This window comes from Quercus suber, unplaced genomic scaffold, assembly GCF_002906115.3.
Source record: "Quercus suber isolate HL8 unplaced genomic scaffold, Cork oak 2.0 scaffold_184, whole genome shotgun sequence".
Lineage (NCBI taxonomy): Eukaryota > Viridiplantae > Streptophyta > Magnoliopsida > Fagales > Fagaceae > Quercus > Quercus suber.
The window spans coordinates 708126-730476 of record NW_027069642.1 but is presented as its reverse complement, the minus strand read 5'-3'; the positions used below and the strand labels follow the sequence as shown (position 1 = coordinate 730476).

The following is a 22351-nucleotide window of genomic DNA, read 5'->3' as shown; positions in this document are numbered from 1 at the left end:
TATAATAAAGTTGAATAAAAAAGAAAAGCGCGCATACCCTTTGCTTTTCCCTCAATACGTATAAATACCATCCTCAATGTTTAATCCCAAAAAAAAAAACAAAAAAAAAAAAGAGAAAAAAGGACAGCAATGTACCGTGCCACAATAATTTTTTTTTTTTTTTTTAACTCTTAGCTACAGTGAGCTCCCATCTTTGGCAGCTCATTATAGCTAAGAGTTAAAATTTTACAGATATGGCGCAACTTTGATGTTGAGTGTATTTTTAGTGTACATGTTGGTGCTAAACTAGCTTTTTAGTTATTTTGACTATTTTATTGTGAATGTTGAACATTAGTATTAGTGGTGTTAAATTGCTAAAATGTTATTTTTATTACCACAAACTACAAAAACAGGACTGCATTGGTAAAGTCATGCTAAAATTTTTAACTCAGAGGCTACCATGCCTAGCCATCTATGCATGGTAACTCAAATGTTAAACCAAAATAATATATTTTATTCTCCATTTGCTTTAAAATAATGTTTTATTATCCCCAAAACGGTTTTCTCTCTCGATCTTTTTTCATTGAGCTTTTCAAGTGCCTCTCTCTTCTTATTCTCCCTCTCTTCGTTCTATGCCTTCTCTCTCTCTCTCTCTGAGTAGATCATCGTCGTCGTGCAGCTGGGTAGATCGCCACCGTGACTGAGAATATGATCAGACACTGTTCTTGGCATGTTGTTGCAGCGACCTCAGTGTTGCCCCATCTGCAAATCCCTTGGTCTTTCGTTGCCTCTATCCAATCTCTGCTTGTTGAATTCATATTTCTTCCTACTTTTGAATTGGTAATTAATTGAATAAATTGGAAATGGGAGGTAAGGAACTTAGAAGCCTGAAAGAGGGGTATTTAGTTTTAATGGTGCTGGAATTGTCGAAGAGATCTTTCTTATATTATGAGAGAGGTAGAGGGATTTGTGGAAAGAGTCAAGGTGAAAAACTAAAGGCAACGCCACCAGCAAGTGAATTGCTTTGCCTTTGAAGCTTGAACCTAGCTTGAGAGACAGATAAAGCTTGAGGTTAGTGGCGGTGTGGCGATTGGGTTAGTGGCGATGGGTTTTTATTTTTATTTTGATGAATGGGTTTTGATTTTGAGGTTAATGGATTTTGTTTTGATTAATGGGTTTTGTGGTGGATCGATGGTGGGTTTTTCCATGGGTTGGTTGTGAATTGGTGGCTGGGTTGGGTTTGACACAGCAATGAGCGGTGGTGACGGTGGTGGTCTCGTGAGTGGCTATTGGTTGAAGAGAGGGAGAAAATAGAGAGATAGAGAGGAAGAATGAGAAAATAATAAATAGAAGTCTATGGTTGTGTTGTTGTTTACTATTGTAACAAATATATTATTTTATTACGTTGATTATATTATTTGATTATATTGTTTATATTTTTTTAATGTGTTGAATATTAAAATAAAATTATTGATATTAGATGTTTTGTACAGTAAAATAGTAAATAAAATAAATTAACTTTTTTGTGGTGTCAAAAATTTTAGTTTTTGGCACCACCAATTCTGATACTCTAATAGCAACCATAATAGGTGCGTTTTGTTTTGTTTGTTTGTTTTTTTTTTTTTTTTCTTTTTTGAGTAATAGACGCGGTTAACACAATTCAAAAAGATATATAGGCACCATTGTCAGCATTATACATTTGAACTTGCACAAGATAGGAATATTCTTTTTAAGTTTTTTTTTTTTTTTTTTTTCTCGAGAAACTCTTAAGTTTTTTATGCATTGTGTTGCAAGTTTGTAGTTCAATTGATATATATATATATATATATATATGTTTGTTTGTTTTCAACGGATACATCTAGAAGTTAAAATTTCAAATCCTTTAGCCCATTGTAACTCTCAAATTATTAAACAAACAAAAAACACATCACTGCTCCAAATGCTAGGCACATCTAATGCTGTGAACAAGCACTTTTGTTTAATAAAATAGTAAATTGGCTTTTACATGTGTTTAACTGGCATTATTAACCCCCTCAAAAAAAATTGGTATTATTAAAATACTGATAGAGTATAAGCCCAATGAGCTTAGGTCCATAATTGTAGGTTACTTATTCATCACACATTATCTATCTATATATAATATAGAGCAAAACCTTGTATTTTATTACATATAATTAAATATATAATGTTTCAGACTTTCACAAGCATTCTGCACTAAATGGCCGGTAATATTGTCCAGGGTCCACAAACCATGCACAAGAACAAAGCTGAAAGCCCAAGATATCCATACATATATAAGATGTAGATAACATCCTATTATTGGAAATATAAAAGAGCAAAGAGAATCCTAATTGACAATGATAGAGGAAGCCATATATCCTTGTAATGGTAGTCACCCTTCACACTAAATGGCCTTTTTGTTGCGGAGATTTGCTTTTATTTATCACCAGTCGTTTCTTCTATTTTTCAGAGATTTTGATATGCAATCCGTTTGGAAACACCAAACCAGGTTTTTTGATTATGTCCCCTCCTTTGGTCACAGTCCACCTAATGGTTTCAAGAAGACCATTACACAATCATTTTTCATAGCATTTGAATTTGAATTTTTGAAATCAACATGTTTTGGGTTAATCACTATTGCCTGCGTTTGGATAGCAATTTTTCTTACTCAAAGTAAAGTTGCGTTTTGTGTTTTTTTTTTTTTTTTTTTTTGGCCGGCTTTTTTGACTTTGGGGGACAAAATTTATTGTGCATGTATTGTGCGTGCACTGTTCACGCACTGTTTATGCACTGTTCACACATTAAAAAATATTAAAAATGGGTCCCACGGTACTATTTATATATTTAAAAATTATTTTGCTACAGTGTTTTCAGCAACAATCAGTTTTTAGCAACTTTCAGCAACAATAAGTGCTATCCAAACAGACCCATTATTTACAGTAAATTACGAGAGCATTTATAATGTGTATTATAAATTTGAAAATTTTGCAATTAACATGCACCTTTTTTCAAAATTAATTTGAAGTGTACATCCTACCTTTTAAATCAAATTTATGAGGTATTTCTAATATGCACCAAACTACAAAAAAAAATCCTTACAATCAATATACTAATTAATTTGAGGTGAATTACCTTTAGATTAGTTAGCATTTCCTAATATTTTCAACGAAGTTGTTCATAGTTTAAATCTCCCTCTCCCACTTAAGATAAATACCCAAAAAAAAAAAAAAAAAATCTAATTTGATATTATTTTACCCATTAATCCGATGACTCAAATATTAATCTAGATTGTGGATGAACAATATGTAAGTAATATTGAATGAAGGTTGATTGTGAAATTTTATGCTTTATGGTGCACATTGCAATTGCTCTTGTGATTTAGAGTAGATAATACATTTTGTTGGGAAATTGTTTAAACTTCCTATTGTGACTAGATTTGTTACTTGAGTTTTCTTTGTGAAAAAGAAAATTAACTTGGTGACCATTCAGTTTCCTTCATGTGGAGAGGAAAACCTGAAGGAAAATATATTATTTGTTAAAGAAATAATAGGCATTCCTTGTCAAATAAGGAGTATAAATTGAATCCTTATATATAGAAAATTCTATATGGAATTCAATGGCTTTGGCCAAAGGGTTAAGAGAGACAATAAATTTTGAGTTTCCACTACAAAGATTTGTATAAGGTAAACAAATCAAGGCAAATTTTAAGGTTTTAATTAATGTGGCAAAGTGAAAAGAGAGACTTGAGTGTGAGATAGAGTAAAGAAAACCTTGAAATTAAGTTTCTTTAGTCATGAGACGCATGTGAAAAAAATTGGGTTTTCTCTAGGTAGAGTTTTTGGGTATTATAATCAGAGAGTTGTAATATTCATAGTGAAGATCTTATACGAGTTTGCATTAATTACTAAAAAAGGGATATTATTTTATTTGATATGAACTCAAGTTGGATATAAAGTTGAGAAGATCTATAACAAATTTATAGTTGTAGTGAATTTATTTGATTTTCTTTTTCTTTTTCTTTTGATGAATAAGCAAAAATTTGTATTAGAACCAACCAAAACACACAATGTTTAAACAGCAGGCCAATTTGGCCTTAACCAGCAGATGACAGAGTTTTCCACGTAATGTTGGTGTTTTTGTGCGTAGTTGATTTTTTTTGGTACCGGTTTGAGATATTAGCTTGGTTTTTTTTTTTTTTTTTTCGAGAAAGGAAGATGATTAAATAGTTTATTTTATCTTTTTTCCTTTTTATGAATAAGATCTGATACCTTGGTCTGATCAATTGGCATGAAAAGGAAAACTGAATGATATCAAATTTTATGTTAATAGTTAATACCTGTATTTTGTGATTAAGTAATGGAGAAAACTGGCCATCAGTAGCTTGGCAATGTCAGCTCCTACGCAAAGTCTCACTCCCCCACCAAAGGCCATGAAAGTTTTAGACCCTGCATGCAAGTCTTTTCCCTTTTCCCCCCATAACATTCAAATAGAACAAGAAAAGAAAACTAAAAATTTAATAGATTAACAAAAAACTCTAAGAAGAAATGCTTTTATAAATTCACCTTCCACCGCCACGGGTTGAATGCAAGGGGGTCATCGTATTCTGTGGGGGTCATCGTATTCTGTGGGACTCAAATGAAGGACTGATGGAACCACCATAACAGTCCAGCCTGCTGGAATTGTATATCCAGTAAAATTACAATTCTTTATTCATCATCTATTGCTTTTGGCTACACCAGGGAGAACATGTCAAATGAAAACTAAAGGATTTTGGATATGTTCCTTAATTATGGCTTATGCTATGTAACTTTATTTTTTATTTTTCTATTATTAATTAATGCAATATTTTTTAACTGTGTTTCATATGTGTAGTAGAAATGCAACATGATTCTATTCTGAAATTTCAATCAAACACCATCCATTTGATCATAAGAAACTTGAACTTGCCTTTCACTTCGACATCTTTCAGTGCTTTTCTGAAAATTCCTGGGACAATATTTGCCAACCTAACTGTTTCATTGATTACCTGCCAAAGTGACAAAGCAAATTTACTAAGGCATCCATATCATGAGTGAATTCTTTCCTGATAACCCTGAGTTCATAATCTATTTCAGGTTCTGGCTGAAACGGATCTTGGGGTTCCTGTTGATATGGATTCACCATATCACTACCTGCTGGTGATGGAGGTTTCTGACACTTCTGGCTTCTGTTGTCTTCTTCCTCATCAACAATTGAATCTTGTCTAGCTGTGTAACAGGGTGTGCTAACCTGGAAGGCTCAGCCTTCCATCAAAAGAATGATACAAAACAAGAGATAATAGAAGTAGAAAGCTATGTATGGTAACTCAAGAGCTAACATGAAGTAGATGTAAAACAAAACATAACATCTGACAGGAGATAACATTTTCAAAATAATGAATATAATGTAGAAAATAATGGATAACTATGGCGGCAGTGCCAGCCAACTTGATTAATTCAAAATAAAATGTAACTTACAACACTACGATCGGCCAAAACTTGGCTCTGATACCAAAAGGGGGGTAAGTTACAGGTACAGGGGATGGGTTCTTGCCATCTGAGTGCGGAAATGGAAAATAAACAATAGGTTACAAGTGTTAATACAATTGTAAACTGGGATACAAGATAAAGCCATTTGATTACAAGATTCTGGGTTGTAATGAGAAGGGAAAGGAGTTCTGAGGTTATTAAAACTTAGAATTTCCAAAAAACTCTGTATAATCCCTTAGGTGTCATAGATTATGATAACCTAACCTATGGAGACATCTCTAGCACCATTCGAAGTGAAGGAATGAAGATGTGCAGAGATCTTAAAATCCAGAGCAAAGCCAACAAAGGAAAAGCCAATTACGAAGTAAGAAACTTTTGTACACAGTATGGCCTACCTTCCATCCTTCCCAAAAGGAAATCCAAATACAGAAGCAAAGAATCTTCTGAACATCCTCATAGGAAGAAAACTTCATCTAAGTATTATAGAAAGCAGAAGTATAGCAAAGATGATTTCTATAAGAAAGGAAAGTCCAAATCCATAGGCAAGTTCATACCAAAAGTATCAGGAAAATGCTTCAACTGTGCAATTGTTCCACCACTGGAGGAGTTTACCTGTGAATCATAAGGAAATGAGCTCTATGACATCAGTATAGGGTTGTCCTTCACTGAGGTAGTTGTTGGCTACCATGGTCATATGCTGGAGTTTATTCAGGATTTCTTGTTTAGACAAACCGTCTATGTTCCATTCATAGAGTTTACCTGAAGAAACTGAGAATTGGTTGCTAACATTCATTTCCTCATACTGGAGGTCAGGGGGTAAGTTACAGGTACAGGGGATGGGTTCTTGCCATCTGAGTGCGGAAATGGAAAATAAACAACAGGTTACAAGTGTTAATACAATTGTAAACTGGGATACAAGATAAAGCCATCTGATTACAAGATTCTGGGTTGTAATGAGAGGGGAGAGGAGTTCTGAGGTTACTAAAACTTAGAATTTCCAAAACCTATCAGAATTCTAAAACCTGCTTTAGACTGAATGAGAGGCTGCCTTATATAGAGGAAGGGAGCATCGGATCCTGCTGAAGACCTGCTGAAAATCCGAAGGAGGTAAAATGCTTTAACTCAGGTGAAAATCATTTCAGCCGAAAGTGCACAGTAACTCCATGATTTTTGTCGGGTACTGTAGTGAATAGTAACTGTCACTATAGCATGAATAGTGTTTTGTTCCCTTGCTTTTCTGAATCACTGTTCATCAGTACTGTTGGAGGAATAGTGATCTGTCGGAGAGTTCTGGTACTGTTCATGTCAAGAATTTCTGAATACTGTTCAAATAGTGACTTAGTCTTCATCCAAATTATAGCCATCATAAGGATTTTCGGAATCCTGGAATGGGTCAAATGGATATTTGTTGACTGAGGCTGCTGAAGAGGCAGGAGAAGTCTTTTCTACTGACTCTAGCTTTTCTGCTTGAATTTGCAATTGCTGGGCAAGATCTTTTAATTCTTTGCTAGATTTTCCGGCGATGTGGACGGAGTCTAGGCTTGACTGAGACCTTGTATTATAAGCAATGGCTTTCTGTACTGGAGAGGTGAAAACCCAAAACTGGTGGATATTTTCTGGATCATCCTTTGGGCTTACAAACCTGAATACTGGATGGTTGCTAGTTTGTATCATAATACTCCGAAGGAGGACTATGATGATAATCATGTTCATGGAAAGTAGCGAACTGGTTGCAGACACCACACCAATTCAAGGTTTCATATTCTGGAGGTTTAGCAATGAAACGTCTTGGATCATTATTGTAATTAATCCATTGGAGGTTCATGACTGCTTCGGAATATGGTTTGGTGGTGAAGACAGAAATTCTTCCAGTGCTACCAACAAAATGATAATTTGCCCATAAATCTTGGGCAACTGTGAGGATTTCATTGGTGAAATAGGTACGCCAACAATCTATAAGGTCATGAGGTTCTCTGTAGGATAAATAAGAGTCTCCTTCAAACCAGGGACCTTGGTAGGTGTAGCCATTGACGAGAACAAGGTGTCTAGAGGGAATGACAGTCATCCAGTTGTTACCATCCCATTGTGGGAGAGTGCTCCAGCATCTAATGGAAACAAATGGACTTCTGATCTTTCTGACAACTTGCTGTATGATCTGCGGGAACTGGATAATTTGGTCATGGCGTGTTAGCTTGATTAGTCTAACAAACCCATATTCAAACATTCTGGAAAACCAACTTGAGTTCATGACTTCTTCTTCTATTCCATCATCTGCACCATCTTCATAATTGATTATGAGACCAGGGAAAGGATGGCGTTTCTCATAAGCTCTGTGGCTGCTTCCAAAATATTGTTCCCATAGAGACTGAGCAAGAGCATGATCAACTTCTGCGTCAACATTCCTATCTGTTTCACCAAGGACTGGGAAATGGGTAGTGACTAGAATTCTGAAGTGTTCGCACCATTGATCATAGGATTCGAACATAGCCTTGCAACCAAAAATATTAGTTTGTATTTCTGGGGGCAAGTTGGCAATAGCACTTCTTAGGACAGTTTGAGCCTTAAGGCTAAACTTTGCATAATCAATGCCCATAATAGTCGTTTTATCCATTGAATGGATATCCTCTTTGCCAAAGAGTTGACTAGTGATGGCTTCATTTCTTGCCTCAAGGTCGACTAGGTATATTTCTAGGGCTTTAAGGGTTCTTTGGAAAAGGATTTTTTTATTTAGGGTCCATGCTGCTTGGAAGTTATCAAGGATAAATTTAATGGAGAAAGGCAAGTCTTTGTATGCACCTTTTTTCCATTGTAGTTCTTCTGATACAACTTCCTGTAAAATAACAGCCATGTCACAACTGAGTATGTCACTTCTGCCGGGACATATTCTTGAAGGGATGTTGATCCTCTTTGGTTTTCCTTAGAAGATGCACCATTCATGCTTTTTAGAAGACTGTCCCGCTGCTGGGAGTCTTTTAGGGTGGCCCTATGCGGGTGCTTTCCCTTTGTTTTTCTTTTCTGCTGGTGAAGCCAATTTCCTCCACATCTTGGTGGGGTTTGTATTAAAAGTTTTTTGCTTTTCTTCCTGCAAGGTTTTGCATAAATAGGTGGAATGAAAAACTTTGTTTTCTAAACTGTTTTTGTAAAAACTATGCATTGTTAATGAGCAAATTCTTTTATGAAAAATATGAGAATTGGAATAATGTGATGTTCCTTGGATTGGATCAAAAGGGACACCAACTGGGGTGGACAAAACAAGGTTCTGAGCTTGAGTTTGTTTTTTACAATAGAAAAGGTTGAGGGTCTTAAAGACTGAAACATTTTGGAGACTGGTGATCTCACTCTGCTCAGGACTTCTGAGAAACTCAAACTTAACTGGTTGACTAAAAGGATGGGTAGTGATTCCTTCACTATCCGTGGTGAAAGGGTACAACAGACACATAAAGGGATTTCCTAATATCACTCTATCTGTCATGTTCTTTACAAGGACAAATGTGGTTTTGAAGCATGCGTTGTCCTGGCATACATGGGCTTTGGGTATTTTGAATTCAATCTGCATTTTACCACCACTTGCAGAAGTTAACCTTTCTTTGATTTTTCTGAAGTTCTTGGTGGGAATGATTCCTTCCTGAATGCAGTTGAGATCAGCACCTGAATCCATTGAGGCGGTAGTCTCGAATTCAAATTCTTTGCTGATGACAATCCTGACTTTGGAATGCCATTTCTGGAAGTTAATCCTACTAATGGTTACTAAGAACTTGTCATTAGATGGGACAGGGTCTTGTTCTTGAACCATATCTGCAGTCAGATTAATTGTTTCTTCTTCATCAGAAGGGTTCTGATATGAGATTCCTTCCTCATTGCCTTGATGAGAAGTACTTTCTAGATTCTTTAATCTTTGATCAAGGAAATTGTGGTCAATTCTAAGGATAGTTAATTCTTGCTTAAGGGTTCTAACCTCAGACTTGGTTTCCTTGATTTCCTTTTGAAGGTCGTTGACTGTAACGTCCTTCTTGGATTTGGTAAATCTTTTGTAGATTTGTTCCAAATCAACTTTGGGTTCCTGAAGCTTAGTTTTGGGTTTACTGGTTTCCTTAACTAAGGTTCTCTTAAACTCTGTAAGCTTTTGGGCTTTGATGACTAGGTCTTCGATCTGTTCTATGAGATCTAAGAGGAGCTCTTCTTGCTTAGAAAGAACGTTGAGGGTTTTGTTCCTACAACAACTATCCATGCAAGCTATGGGTTCATCCAGGCCACTAGAGGTGCTAGAAGAGGCTTTAGAGGGTTCAGAGGATGACTGGTAGATCTGACGAATCTCACTACTAGATGGCTCACTATCTGAGTGGTTGAGTTCTAGGAGCTTAAAGATTTCATCTTTTCCTGCTTGGTCACTAATGAGGGTATTGATAAGGGATTTGACCTTAGCTTTACACTTTTTCCTAAAATGACATCTTTTTCCACAGTTGAAGCATTTTCTTGATGCTTTTGGTATGAACTTGCCTGTAGATTTGTACTTTCCTTTCTTATAGAAATCATCTTTGCTATACTTCTGCTTTCTATAATACTTAGATGAAGTTTTCTTCCTATGAGGATGTTCAGAAGATTCTTTGCTTCTATATTTGGATTTCCTTTTGGGAAGGATGGAAGGTAGGCCATACTGTGTACAAAAGTTTCCTACTTCGTACTTGGCTTTTCCTTTGTTGGTTTTGCTCTGAATTTTGAGATCTCTGCACATCTTTATTCCTTCACTTCGAATGGTGCTAGAGATGTCTCCATAGGTTAGGTTATTATAATCTATGACACCTAAGGGATTACACAGAGTTTCCTTGACCTTTTCTCCAAAAAGGGTAGGTAAACCATTGATGAACTTCTCCTTCCAAAATGGAGAGTTGCAATCACTTCTGTGCATGACTCTGGTAGTAAACACATCTTCTTACCACCTAAAGTCACCAAGGGTTTTACATCTTAGGTTACTCAACTGGTCGTAAATCCTAGATGTGATGTTTCTGGGTTTTCCTACGAAGTGTTTCATGATCGTATAGATCAGGGTATTGACTCTATCGGGAATACCTCTACCTAAGTCTGTGTCAAAGATGGGGAGTCCTTCCTCATCTTTCTGGACAGCATGCCTAATGTCTTCCTTAGACTCTTCTGTGAGGCAATTGTTCCACCACTGGAGGAGTTTACCTGTGAATCCTAAGGAAATGAGCTCTATGACATCAGTATGGGGTTGTCCTTCACTGAGGTAGTTGTTGGCTACCATGGTCATATGCTGGAGTTTATTCAGGATTTCTTGTTCAAACAAACCGTCTATGTTCCATTCATAGAGTTTACCTGAAGAAACTGAGAATTGGTTGTTAACATTCCTTTCCTCATATTGGAGGTCAGGAGGTGTAGGTCTGGGATACCAATTCCTAGTTAGGCTAGTAGGGGTTATCTTTGGATGGGTAAGCCTTTTTACCTCTAAGTTCCTGAACTGGTTTTCTAGGTGTTCTATCTCTTTGTCATTATCTGAGGAGGTTCTGCTAGAACTGCTTGAAGTTGTATGAACGTCTAAGACAACTAGTCTGTTGGTCTCAAGACGGGGATCAACACTGGTTGAAGTACTAACTGGTGGAGGGGTGACTGGTTCCTTCTTCACGAGTTCTTCAAGCTTCTGGTTGACAATTTCTAAGGCGATTTTATCCTTAAACCTAAGGTTGGGTTGCTTAGATATGGGGAGCTTGACTAGAGGTTTCTCTAGGGTCTTGACAGGTTTGCTAAAGTTTCTTGGTTGGGGAATAACCTTGCTATCTACCTTGTCTTCTATTCTATCAAGTTGTTTTCCTATGACACCTAGACACTGGTTGGTGTAGTTGTTTTGCTCTATAACCTTTTTCACTACCGTTTCTTCCTGAGTGGTAGGGGTTTTGAAGGGTGAGGCAACTAGATCTGTTCCACGATGGTTGAAGGTTATGGCTTCCTGTGGTGGATGGTGAGATCTAACAACTTCCGGGGGTTTTGGTTTGCCACTAGTGTCCTTGCTAGGGGGTTTGGTCCAATTGGTTTTTGTGAGAACACAAGACTTCTTGTGCCACTCAAAGTGGTTCTCAAAGTATTCAAAGAAAGGGACATTACTGGATATCTCTTTCATGAATGTTGTCCAATTTTTGAGAACTTCTTTCTTTTGTTCAAGGGTATGGTTGGCTCTATAGGCTTCTCTTTTGAGTTTGTTTTCTTCTGATTCAAACTCTTTGCCTAAGGCATCCATATCATGAGTGAATTCTTTCCTGATAACCTTGAGTTCATAATCTATTTCAGGTTCTGGCTGAAACGAATCTTGGGGTTCCTGTTGATATGGATTCACCATATTACTACCTGTTGGTGATGGAGGCTTCTGACACTTCTGGCTTCTGTTGTCTTCTTCCTCATCAACAACTGAATCTTGTCTAGCTGTGTAACAGGGTGTGCTAACCTGAGATCTGGTCTGGACACCTTGGAGCTCTAGTCCTAAGTCTCTTCTAGACTTGGGAAAGGGTGCTAGAGGTCTAGATGTGCTACACTGAGAGGCAGGTCTATCTTTAAGAGGGATAGGGAACTGCGGGAGGTATTGGTGTAGATCTGCTGGGGATCTAAACCTGGAGTTATAAGACTCTAGGGGTGAACATAACCTAGACTGGTCAAAACTTAACCTAACCTTTCCATCGGCTAGTTGCTGGACAAAATCTAGATCTGGGTTCCTAGATGGTTATTGGTACTGTAAATGATGGTTTTCATTTTCCAACATCCAATCGTTAGGGAAAGTAACATCAGTCCATTTCAGGGTCTTTGGAACCTGAATTGTGGAGTGAGGATCTTTGGTTTGGATAAGAGTGGTTTCTCCTATCTTTCTCTTGCTAAGTGCTTGAACATTCATGTTCATTCTCATGCACTTGTAGTAAACTCTGTAGATCAAGGCAACTTGCTAAACACCATGCAACATGAGGGTTCCATGGGTCTTGATGTTAAGAGTGAAGGTCTTCATGACATGGGGGCAGTTGAGTCCTACAGTGAAGTTAGGGAAACAGTCGAAATGAACTGGTCCACTACTTAGACTGGCTTGGATGATTCCTAAGAGGTTGTCATTGAACCTAATATGACAAGTATCTCTGAGGGCCATGAGGACAGAACAATTTAGACCTTTTCTAAACAAGGGCTTAACTCCGACGTGGATAAGTCCTATGTGTAGAAAGTTATGGTCTTCTCTCCTGTGTCGTTCAAGGACATGGGAGGGTAACAAAAAGCACGTCTCGTACTCTTTGTTGATGCTGTATACCTGTTCTATAGTTCTAACATGGTAATCTGTCTTGAAAGCTTTTTTCAAGGACCATGAAGATGACTTATAGATCTGGTTGGTGGGGACTTTGGGGATGTTCCAATCTCCTAGTTTTAGATCTGTATCTGATAGCTCATAAGACTCAGAATTGAGCACTCCATCTTCTTGAGGTATCTCTGGGAGGTTTGTACTGGATGATCTAATGCTAGTGGAAGAGTTACTTCTAAACAACCTATTCATCATTCTGGATTAAAAGCCTAGTTGAACAATCACAACCTAATTATCTTTAACCTCAAACTTCTGGATCTATCCTTAGATCTGAAACAGGGGTACAACAAGACTATTGCCTAATCTCGTGCAAACTCAATCTCCTACCGCCACAATCCTTACTCTGAGATAACTCCCTTCCGCTCACACCCTACCATTGGGACTTATTGTTTGGTACGGGACACACACTCAGCCTGGGACATACTGGACTTACTGGGTTGATAACAGCACATATCTGGTCTTACGTGTCTCAACAGTACACATCTGCAACAAATGGGACGGATAAACACAGAAACAAGAAGAAGCAGATAACTGGGATATAACTGAGCAACAGGAACAAAGAATCACAGAATAATAAACAGATAGATAGGAGGCTTAGCCTTCCATCAAAAGAATGATACAAAACAAGAGATAATAGAAGTAGAAAGCTACGTATGGTAACTCAAGAGCTAACAGGAAGTAGATGTAAAACTAAACATAACATTTGACAGGAGATAACATTTTCAAAATAATGAATATAATACAGAAAATAATGGATAACTACGGCGGCAGTGCCGGCCAACTTGATTAATTCAAAATAAAATGTAACTTACAACACTACGATCGGCCAAAACTTGGCTCGGATACCAAAAGTGGAGTTCCAATTTTTTGGATAAGTAGATAAAGTCTAGTGTACTACACGCCACAAAAAACGTGGTTGATTTGACTAGGATTAAATAGTTGTATTTAATATATAAGATATATCATCGGTTTAATTTCAATGAAATTGTACAATATACAAACTCTATTACTAGTAGGATAACGTTTTTACCCACCGCCTTAAGCTTTCTATGTGTATATATAAGAAACCATAAACCCTTTAATTTAACTCATATCTCTTTCTTCATACTTTTGCCTTCTTGTTTCTCGTCCTTTCTTCTTGATCTTTGTTATTCTCTTTTTCTTGTTGTTCGCTATGGGTGCTGGATGGACTGATCCCAACGATGGTGATCCTAAAAAGAATTACCCTGGAGAAATCACTTTCTATGTGTTGGTAACTTGCATTGTCACTGCCATGGGGGGTTTGATTTTTGGTTACGATATCGGTATCTCAGGTAAGCAAGCATTCAAGAACCACAATATAATACTATATGTTTCTTTTTTCCATTATTAATTCTTCTTTCACGTACGTTCCATGCATGTATGTTTATGTGTTTAGTTTGATTATAACATATATGATTTTTTATAGCTATATAGGTGGTGTGACGTCCATGGCTCCCTTCTTGCAAAAGTTTTTCCCATTGGTTTATCATAAGGAGGCCTTGGATAAATCAACGAATCAGTACTGTAAATTTGACAATGTCACACTGACCATGTTTACATCTTCTCTATCCTTGGCTGCACTTGTGGCATCATTTGGTGCATCATGGCTGACCAAGAAGTTGGGTAGGAAAATATCTGATAAATGTATATTCTTAGCAACGCAATGTGTTATACCATGTTGTATATGCTAGGGTGAATGCGGAAGGAAAAGCATAGAATAGAAACACCAAGAACACGAGGGTTACGTTACGTGGTTCAACCTTATTAGCCTACATCTACGGAAGAATCCCTTAAGTACTACACTCTTATATATTATTAGCAACGTAATGTGTTATACCATGTTGTATATGCTAGAATGAATGCAGAAGGGAAAGCATAAAATAGGAACATTGAGAATACGTTGGTTACATGATTCAGCCTTATCGGCCTACATCCATGAAGGAATCCCTTAAGGGTTACATCTTTATTGTATAAGAGTGTAGTACAATAACTTGTGTTACAATAAACCTTAATATGAGTACATATAGGCGACTAAACCCTGGACCACTAGGACAAGCAGGAATGGGCTTGGACCTATTACATTGGGCTAAAATGTCTAATATATATCTCTAACACCCTTCCTCAAACTCAAGGCGGAACCTCGATGAAGGCTTGAGGTTGGATAAGCATGAAAAAATCACTTGGAGATGCCTTGAAGAATGCCATTGAAGAAACCACAATAAAGAATATGCCAATTGACCAATTTCGGAGTTTCAAATGAAGAAACGGAGTCCAAAATCAGAATCTATGCAAAAAACTAAACAAGATAGGCCCTTTCGAAAATTTTGACTTTTGGTCAAAGGTCAACACAAAAGTCAAAGTCAATGGTCAGTGCTCATGGGTCAAATCCAGGTGGTTCGGGTCTGGTCGGCCCGAGTCAACGGTTAGCTAGGTGACGTGGTGCTGACGAGGCGACATTGCTGACGTGGCTAGCGACGTGGCTGATGACGTGTTTAGGGCTGACGTGGCTTTGTTTGCTGACGTCATTAAATGACGTCATGGATGACATCCACAACAATTTTTGGTGCGTGTGGTGCGTGCAAGTAGTAACTGGCACGTGGAAGAGAAGCTAGAAGCTAGGGAGGCGCGTGGATGCGCGTGTAAGGTCGGATGAAGGCCAGAATCTCAGTTTTTGTATATCGGTGGACGAGGAGGCCGTTAGGGCGGCGCATGTGTCAAGAAGACGATCTGGAAGTCAAGAATTTGAGGCGGTGCGTGGGAGATTTTCTGGAGACAACTGCACCGTGTGGCAAGGCTTTAGGTGATCGGATTTCTAGGTTTTCCTTACAGGAGATTGAGAAGCACGCCTGTGGGGTTGGTTTCTTCAGGCGAAGGCTTGATTTGCACAGATCTGTAAGGTGAGTGGTTCGACTTGCTTAAGAGATCAGAGATGTAGCAGCAAGGCAGCAACAGAGTTTTCATATGAGCTATGTGATGCGGTAGGCCCAGATCTGAAAGAAGGCATGGGCACTGTTGTGGATCTGTGTTTCACACGTGAGAATCTTCTTTGCTTGCTAGAGATTTTGTTTGATGCCAAGAACGGAGTTTGGCTCTAATACCATGTTAAATGTATATTATTAGCAGTGCAATGTGTTATACCATGTTGTATATGCTAGAGTGAATGCATAAGGGAAAGTATAAAATAGGAACACTAAGAACACATTGGTTACGTGGTTTAGCCTTGTTGGCCTACATCCATGGATGAATCCCTTAAGGGTTACATTTTTATTGTATAAGAGTGTAGTACAATAACCTGTGTTACAATGAACCCTAACATGAGTATATATAGGCGACTAAACCCTAGACCACTAGGACAAGCAGGAATGGGCTTGGGCCTATTACATTGGGCTAATATGTCTAATATATATCTCTAACAATATCCATGCTCACTGGTGGTTTAGTTTTCTTAGCCGGAGCTATCATCAATGCTGCTGCTCTAAATATTGCTATGCTTATCATTGGTCGAATTTTATTGGGTATTGGTGTTTTGTAGTGTGCAGAATGTACCATTGTACCTCTCAAAGATGGCTCCATACAAACTTCGAGGTTCTCTCAACATTATCTTCCAACTGTGTATTATAATAGGTATTTTGATAGCCAATGTTGTTAACTACGTACCTCACACCCAAGATCAAAGGTGGCTATGGATGGCATGTAAGTCTAGGTGGTGCAGCTGTTCCTGCCCTCTTCATTGTGATCTTATCATTTTTCCTCCCCAACACTCCAAACTCAATGTCATGACCCAAATCCATGGAACATAAATTTAAATGCATGACTAACCTACTGAACTTATATAACTCAATAAACATAATTAATCCAAAATAAATTAAAACTCCAAAGAAACAAGTACTCTTAAAAACCTCTTACAAAAATCTAAACTCCACAAATTGAAAATAATCTCCACTATATTAAACATGAATTACAAAATAAAGGTAACTAAAATTCTATGAGTCTTCAAGTAATACTGAAGTCACCTACAACTTCCACGCTCTACCTTGCACCTTACAAAGCGATCCAAAGGTTCTATATTCTCAATTACACTTTAATATGAAAATAGTAATTAATGGGGTGAGCCACACATCTAGTAAGTAATTATACAGAATATACAATATAATAGAGTCCAGCAAAGCACAAGTATTTTGATTTTTCACAAGCTCATTCAATGATATCAAAAATAATTATTATAAAACATATAATGAATTACGTAATACATATGTAATCACATCTTAAAATCATTAGAAAACGCATACATATAATTGATTAGAGCACAATGTCACATATACACATCACATATTCTCACATACGATCCTGTGAGCGGATACCAACATCTATCTAACCCCTGCTGGTGAGGGATTAACACATATTCTTACATACAATCCTGTGAACGGATTTACACATTTATCTAATCAATTCAAAAAACATTCATTTTGAGTAACATATCACAAAACAAAATATATACAAAATAGAATAATTTTCTTAATATTAACAATTATTCCAAATATAAAGGCATGGCGAATATCACAATATCGAACTGAACATAAATCAAAGGATGCTTGACTCTCTTAGGGAATGAATAAGAACTGAAGAGTTTATATAAATATTTTTACAATTCTTGAGTAAGTTTGAAAACGCAATTTGCTAAAAGAAACGTTGTAAATACCATTTGAAAAATAAGAATATGACTTTGAAATTACTTGGTTTTAAACAAACTTAAAGAACAAAGACCTTTTTAGAAAACTTACTTTGAAATTCAATCATTTTCTGAAAATAGTTTAGTTTAGAAATCATCTTTTAAATGAGATTTGAACATTCAAAACATTATTTAAAATTCGAAGTTTCTCTTTAAAACATTGTCTAAAAGTCAAAGTTTCTCTTTCAATGATGTAAAATAATGTTTTTGATAAACTTTAGAAAACATAAGCTTTAAAATATAACTTTTGAAAACCTTTAACTTCTAAGAACCTAAAGGATAAAATTTGTGCATATTAGGCATAATTACTTACAGCACTTAAATCACTCTGAAAGTCTAGCCGAAATAACCTCCAAAAAGCCTCAAAATACTCTTAAATAAGACCTATATTCAATCATATAAATTACTTAATATCCTCCACAAAATATAAAACTTATTGAATTATACAAACTGACTCACTAGGAAAAATACTTTGCTAAACCGATAACACTTTAACACTAATTAAAGTTTCTCTAACCAATAATATTCTAACCAATAATGTTTCCTTGCATTTATCAAAACCTAGAGGCAGCAGCTAATACTTTAGGATTTAATATATGTCCTAAACGAAAAGTAAAACCTCAACATGAATTTGGCTCTATAGCCGTGACTTTGTTCTAGAATATACACACGGACAACTAGGATCTAATATCTATAACCCCAAAGAAAAACGTCAAAGCCATCCTAATATATGTAACCAATGAAAAAAGTTAAAGCCATCCTAATATATATATATATATATATAATAACCCCAATTGTGAAAGCCATATTCATGATTAAGATTTGAAATTCCATGATTTGTTCTAAAATACTAACCGTGGGCAACCTAGTGAAATCGTGTCCTGACTACTAGCAATTTAATCTAATATATATCATCTCTTGTTAGACCAAATGCCCTCAAATTCAATAGGTAACCAAAATAATTTACAACACTACCATAAACATAAGAGTATAACCATTAGATCTTTATTTCAATAACGCTAATATAAAAACATCTTTCCACTGTAATCGAATTGGCATGACTTAATCTTACCACGTTGCCAAAACCATAAATATATCTCAAGATTTATAAACAATATAGTAATATTGAGATGGGGTTCTCACCTTGATTTTGTAGCCAAACCTTATGCTCTTAAACAATTTTACCTCCTTCTTCTGTCACTCTACCTCTCTCTCTCCCTCTCAAATTTTCTTTGGCGTCCACTTTTACTAAGAAACCCTTCTAATGAAAACCCTAATTTCTCTTTTCCTCACCTTATATTTTAACGCATCAGAGATGTGGGCTTGGTGGGGTAGTGGGTTGAAGTTTAAAATCCATTTGAACTTATCTATTTAGTCTCCAAGAAGCCCATAAAACATCTTCCTCTTTTATTTATTTATTATTTTAATTGCCTCACTAAATTGCATGCACAAAAACTTTAATTTTCTTACCTATTTGTAGCACCACTAGGCCTGTTCACAGGTCGGTTCGGGTCGGGTTTGTGCCCAACACGGAACCGACCCGACCAGATTAGGTGGGCAAACTTTCAACCCGCCGCCGATCGTAGGAGAAGTTGGTTCGGACAGGTTGGAACATCAACAAGCGGCGGTCGGGTTCGGTCGGAGTCGAGATCTGGAAAATAAAGAAAATCCGGCTAGAAAATGATGAAAATCGGCCAAATCCTTTGAGTTTTCGCTAGAAATAGCCAAGATGTCAACTAGATCTGGCGAAATCTCGCCAGATCTAGCCAAGAACTCAACTAGATATAGTGAAATCTCGCCAGATCTAGTCAAAGATCTAGCCAAAAAAAATCACAAAACTCGCCGAAATTATCAAATAATGTCGGAATCTAGGTTTTGCTAGCTGGAATTTGGGTTTTGCTCACACGGAATCTGGGTTTTGCTTGCCAAAATCTGGGTTTCTCACCGGATTATGGGTTTTCATCGGTCGATTCGGGTTTTTCGAATTTTGGGGGGAAAACCCGCCAACCGACCCGCCGGTTATAGGTTTTGGAGGTGGAGACCCGCCGCTGACCGTCGGGTACCGGTTTTCTGTGGACAGCTCTAAGCACCATAAAATTATCTACTACCATCTTACTATGCACGCATATATAGTACCTCAACTCTATATTAAAAAAATGACAAGGTATGGTGATAATCACAAAAACAAATTTGGAGTATTACACTCAATGCTTGAGAAGAATGAACCTGAAAAAGCCCGAGCAATACTCAAGTGAATTCGTGGTGTTTCTGATAAAGAAATTGGGGCTGAGTTCGAGGATCTTGTGGCAGCAAGTGAAGCCTCTAAAGCTGTGAAACACCCTTGGAGAAATATTCGGAATAGAAAGTATAGGCCTCAATTGATAATTGTGATCTCATCATCTTTCCTCCCCAACACTCCAAACTCAATGCTTGAGAAGAATGAACCTGAAAAAGCCCGAGCAATACTCAAGCGAATTCGTGGTGTTTCTGATAAGGAAATTGAGGCTGAGTTCGAGGATCTTGTGGCAGCAAGTGAAGCCTCTAAAGCTGTGAAACACCCTTGGAGAAATATTCGGATAGAAAGTATAGGCCTCAATTGATAATGTCTATGGCCATTCCATTTTTCCAACAATTTACTGGCATCAATGTTATCATGTTCTATGCTCCTCAGCTTTTCAAAACAATTGGGTTTGGGGATAATGCTCCACTCTTATCCGCACTCATCACTGGTGGAATCAATTGTTTTGCTACATTGGTCTCCATCTATGGTACTGATAGATGGGGTAGAAGATTTCTTTTCCTAGAGGGTGGAATTCGAATGCTCATATTTCAGGTGACACACGTCTTAACTATTCTTTTTATGTGTATTCAATTTTATTCCTATATCAAGTTATAGACTTGCCCAAGTGGTTTGCTGGCCTGGTTGTGTTCTTCATATGTGCCTATGTAGCTGCTTTTGCGTGGTCATGGGGGCCATTGGGATGGTTAGTGCCAAGTGAGATTTTCCCATTAGAGATTCGATCGGCTGCACAGAGTATCACTGTTTCTGTGAACATGCTCTTCACATTCATTGTGGCCCAATTATTCCTTACCATGCTCTGTCACTTGAAGTTTGGCTTGTTCATCTTCTTTGCCTTTTTCGTGTTACTCATGACCCTCTTTGTCTATTTCTTCTTACCGGAGACCAAGAACATTCCCATTGAAGAAATGACACTTGTGTGGAAGGAGCATTGGTTTTGGAGAAGATTCATGCCTGAAGATCGCCCCCAAGTCTAAATTCCTTGTGTTAGCATATAATGTGCATGTGGTATTGTTATTACGTTGGAAATGACGCTTTAGTATTACGTTGGAACCCCTTACTATAAATATTTTTTTAAATTTTACCTGGGCTTTATTTTTGCTTTTCATTTTCTATACTTAGATAATGTGCATGTGGTATTGTTAATGACGTAATTGTAGTCTTCTATCATATTAATACGAGGTCCATAATTCTTCTTCCATATGACATGAAGGAAGAGTTATGTCTTCTACTGCATTAATTACAAAAGAGCAATTGAACTTCATAATGGTAAAACATCCACATACACTCTCCATAACATTCTCATGTTTTCTCCTAAGACCAAAATCTTCCCCGTTGAATCTGCTTTTTTGGTATTGCCAGTAGGCTGATTTTACTATAAAGTTCCACTTCTATTGACAACCCAGATAAGTGTATTATCTTGCCATTGTGAGGCTGCAATTTGAACTTTAAGAATGATTGTCTGAGATTCTTCGTCAAACAATTTTCCAATTTCTCCTTGTTCGGTTCACTTTTGTTGCTTCATCAGATTAGCTATTATAGTTGGCTGTGCTAGCTCTAGCTCCTTGCTTATTCTTTGATTTTGTTCTGGAATGGTCAATCCGGCATGTTTGTAACCTTCACGCCAAATCTAAGAAGTCAATATGTCTTCCCAGTCCTGCATCTGTTCATTGTTTGTCCAATCTAAGGATGTTAACACAGATTTTATTTTGACCCGTTACCATTTTTTTTTGTATTACACTTCCACAATTACTTAAGATTAGTGGGAATTATAACCTATTTATTTGCATAAATACTATGCGCATTATTATAACTCCCTTGCAATTACATTTATCAACACACTTTAATCCAACTAAATAACATAAATATAAATAAAATGACCTTATATAGTTGTATTTATCAATTAATATTATAATCCACTAAAATCAACCATTTATTTTTATCGGTGGTAATTAATGGAGTCGAGAAGAAGTGGTTATTTTTGTTAGTTCAGGTATCAATAATACAAAATTAAAAATATGATGTTCCATTTACAATAAAGAATGGAAATGGGATGGAGCGGCGGCATACCATGAATTCTTTAACCTTATCCTACATAGTAGTTGCTCTCTCGTCCCCACCTCATCACACCCCGTCCTATGTTAACTCACCTCGATTCACCTCCTGTAAATTTAAATATTCATTAATTAGATTTGTAAATAATTGGTAGTAATAATAATAACTTCAAACATTTTTCAATACAGTATTAAAATGATAAATATTTAATTTGGAATTTGGGCTATCCTATCACTTTCAAAGTTTGAACGTGGAAGCCAACTGGAGCAGTCACGTGAAGCTGAACATGCACATGCACACTGTCCTAATCCTAATCCTGATCCTGATCCACTCACCGAAAAATTAATTAAAATATAATAAAGTTGAATAAAAATGAAAAGCGCGCACACCCGTTGCTTTTCCCTCAATACGTATAAATACCA

General features: G+C 36.9%; 2 long non-coding RNA genes and 1 pseudogene across 3 annotated transcripts; 1 reads left to right on the top strand and 2 right to left on the bottom strand.

Moving 5' to 3' along the window:
* Positions 1–2121: 2121 nt before the first annotated feature.
* LOC136069696 (uncharacterized) lies at positions 2122–6463 on the bottom strand. 2 transcript variants are annotated; one of them, XR_010630933.1, is made up of 3 exons: positions 4542–6463; positions 4316–4443; positions 2122–2526 (listed from the first exon to the last, which is right to left on the bottom strand). It is a non-coding gene; the product is annotated as an uncharacterized LOC136069696 (long non-coding RNA). The 2 variants fall into 2 exon arrangements; XR_010630932.1 differs by having other exon boundaries at positions 4316–6463.
* A 7536-nt stretch (positions 6464–13999) lies between these two features.
* LOC111988582 (sugar carrier protein C-like) lies at positions 14000–20851 on the top strand (annotated as a pseudogene).
* A 231-nt stretch (positions 20852–21082) lies between these two features.
* LOC136069704 (uncharacterized) lies at positions 21083–22247 on the bottom strand. The gene is made up of 3 exons (XR_010630942.1): positions 22165–22247; positions 21945–22037; positions 21083–21537 (listed from the first exon to the last, which is right to left on the bottom strand). It is a non-coding gene; the product is annotated as an uncharacterized LOC136069704 (long non-coding RNA).
* Between the last annotated feature and the right edge of the window lie 104 nt (positions 22248–22351).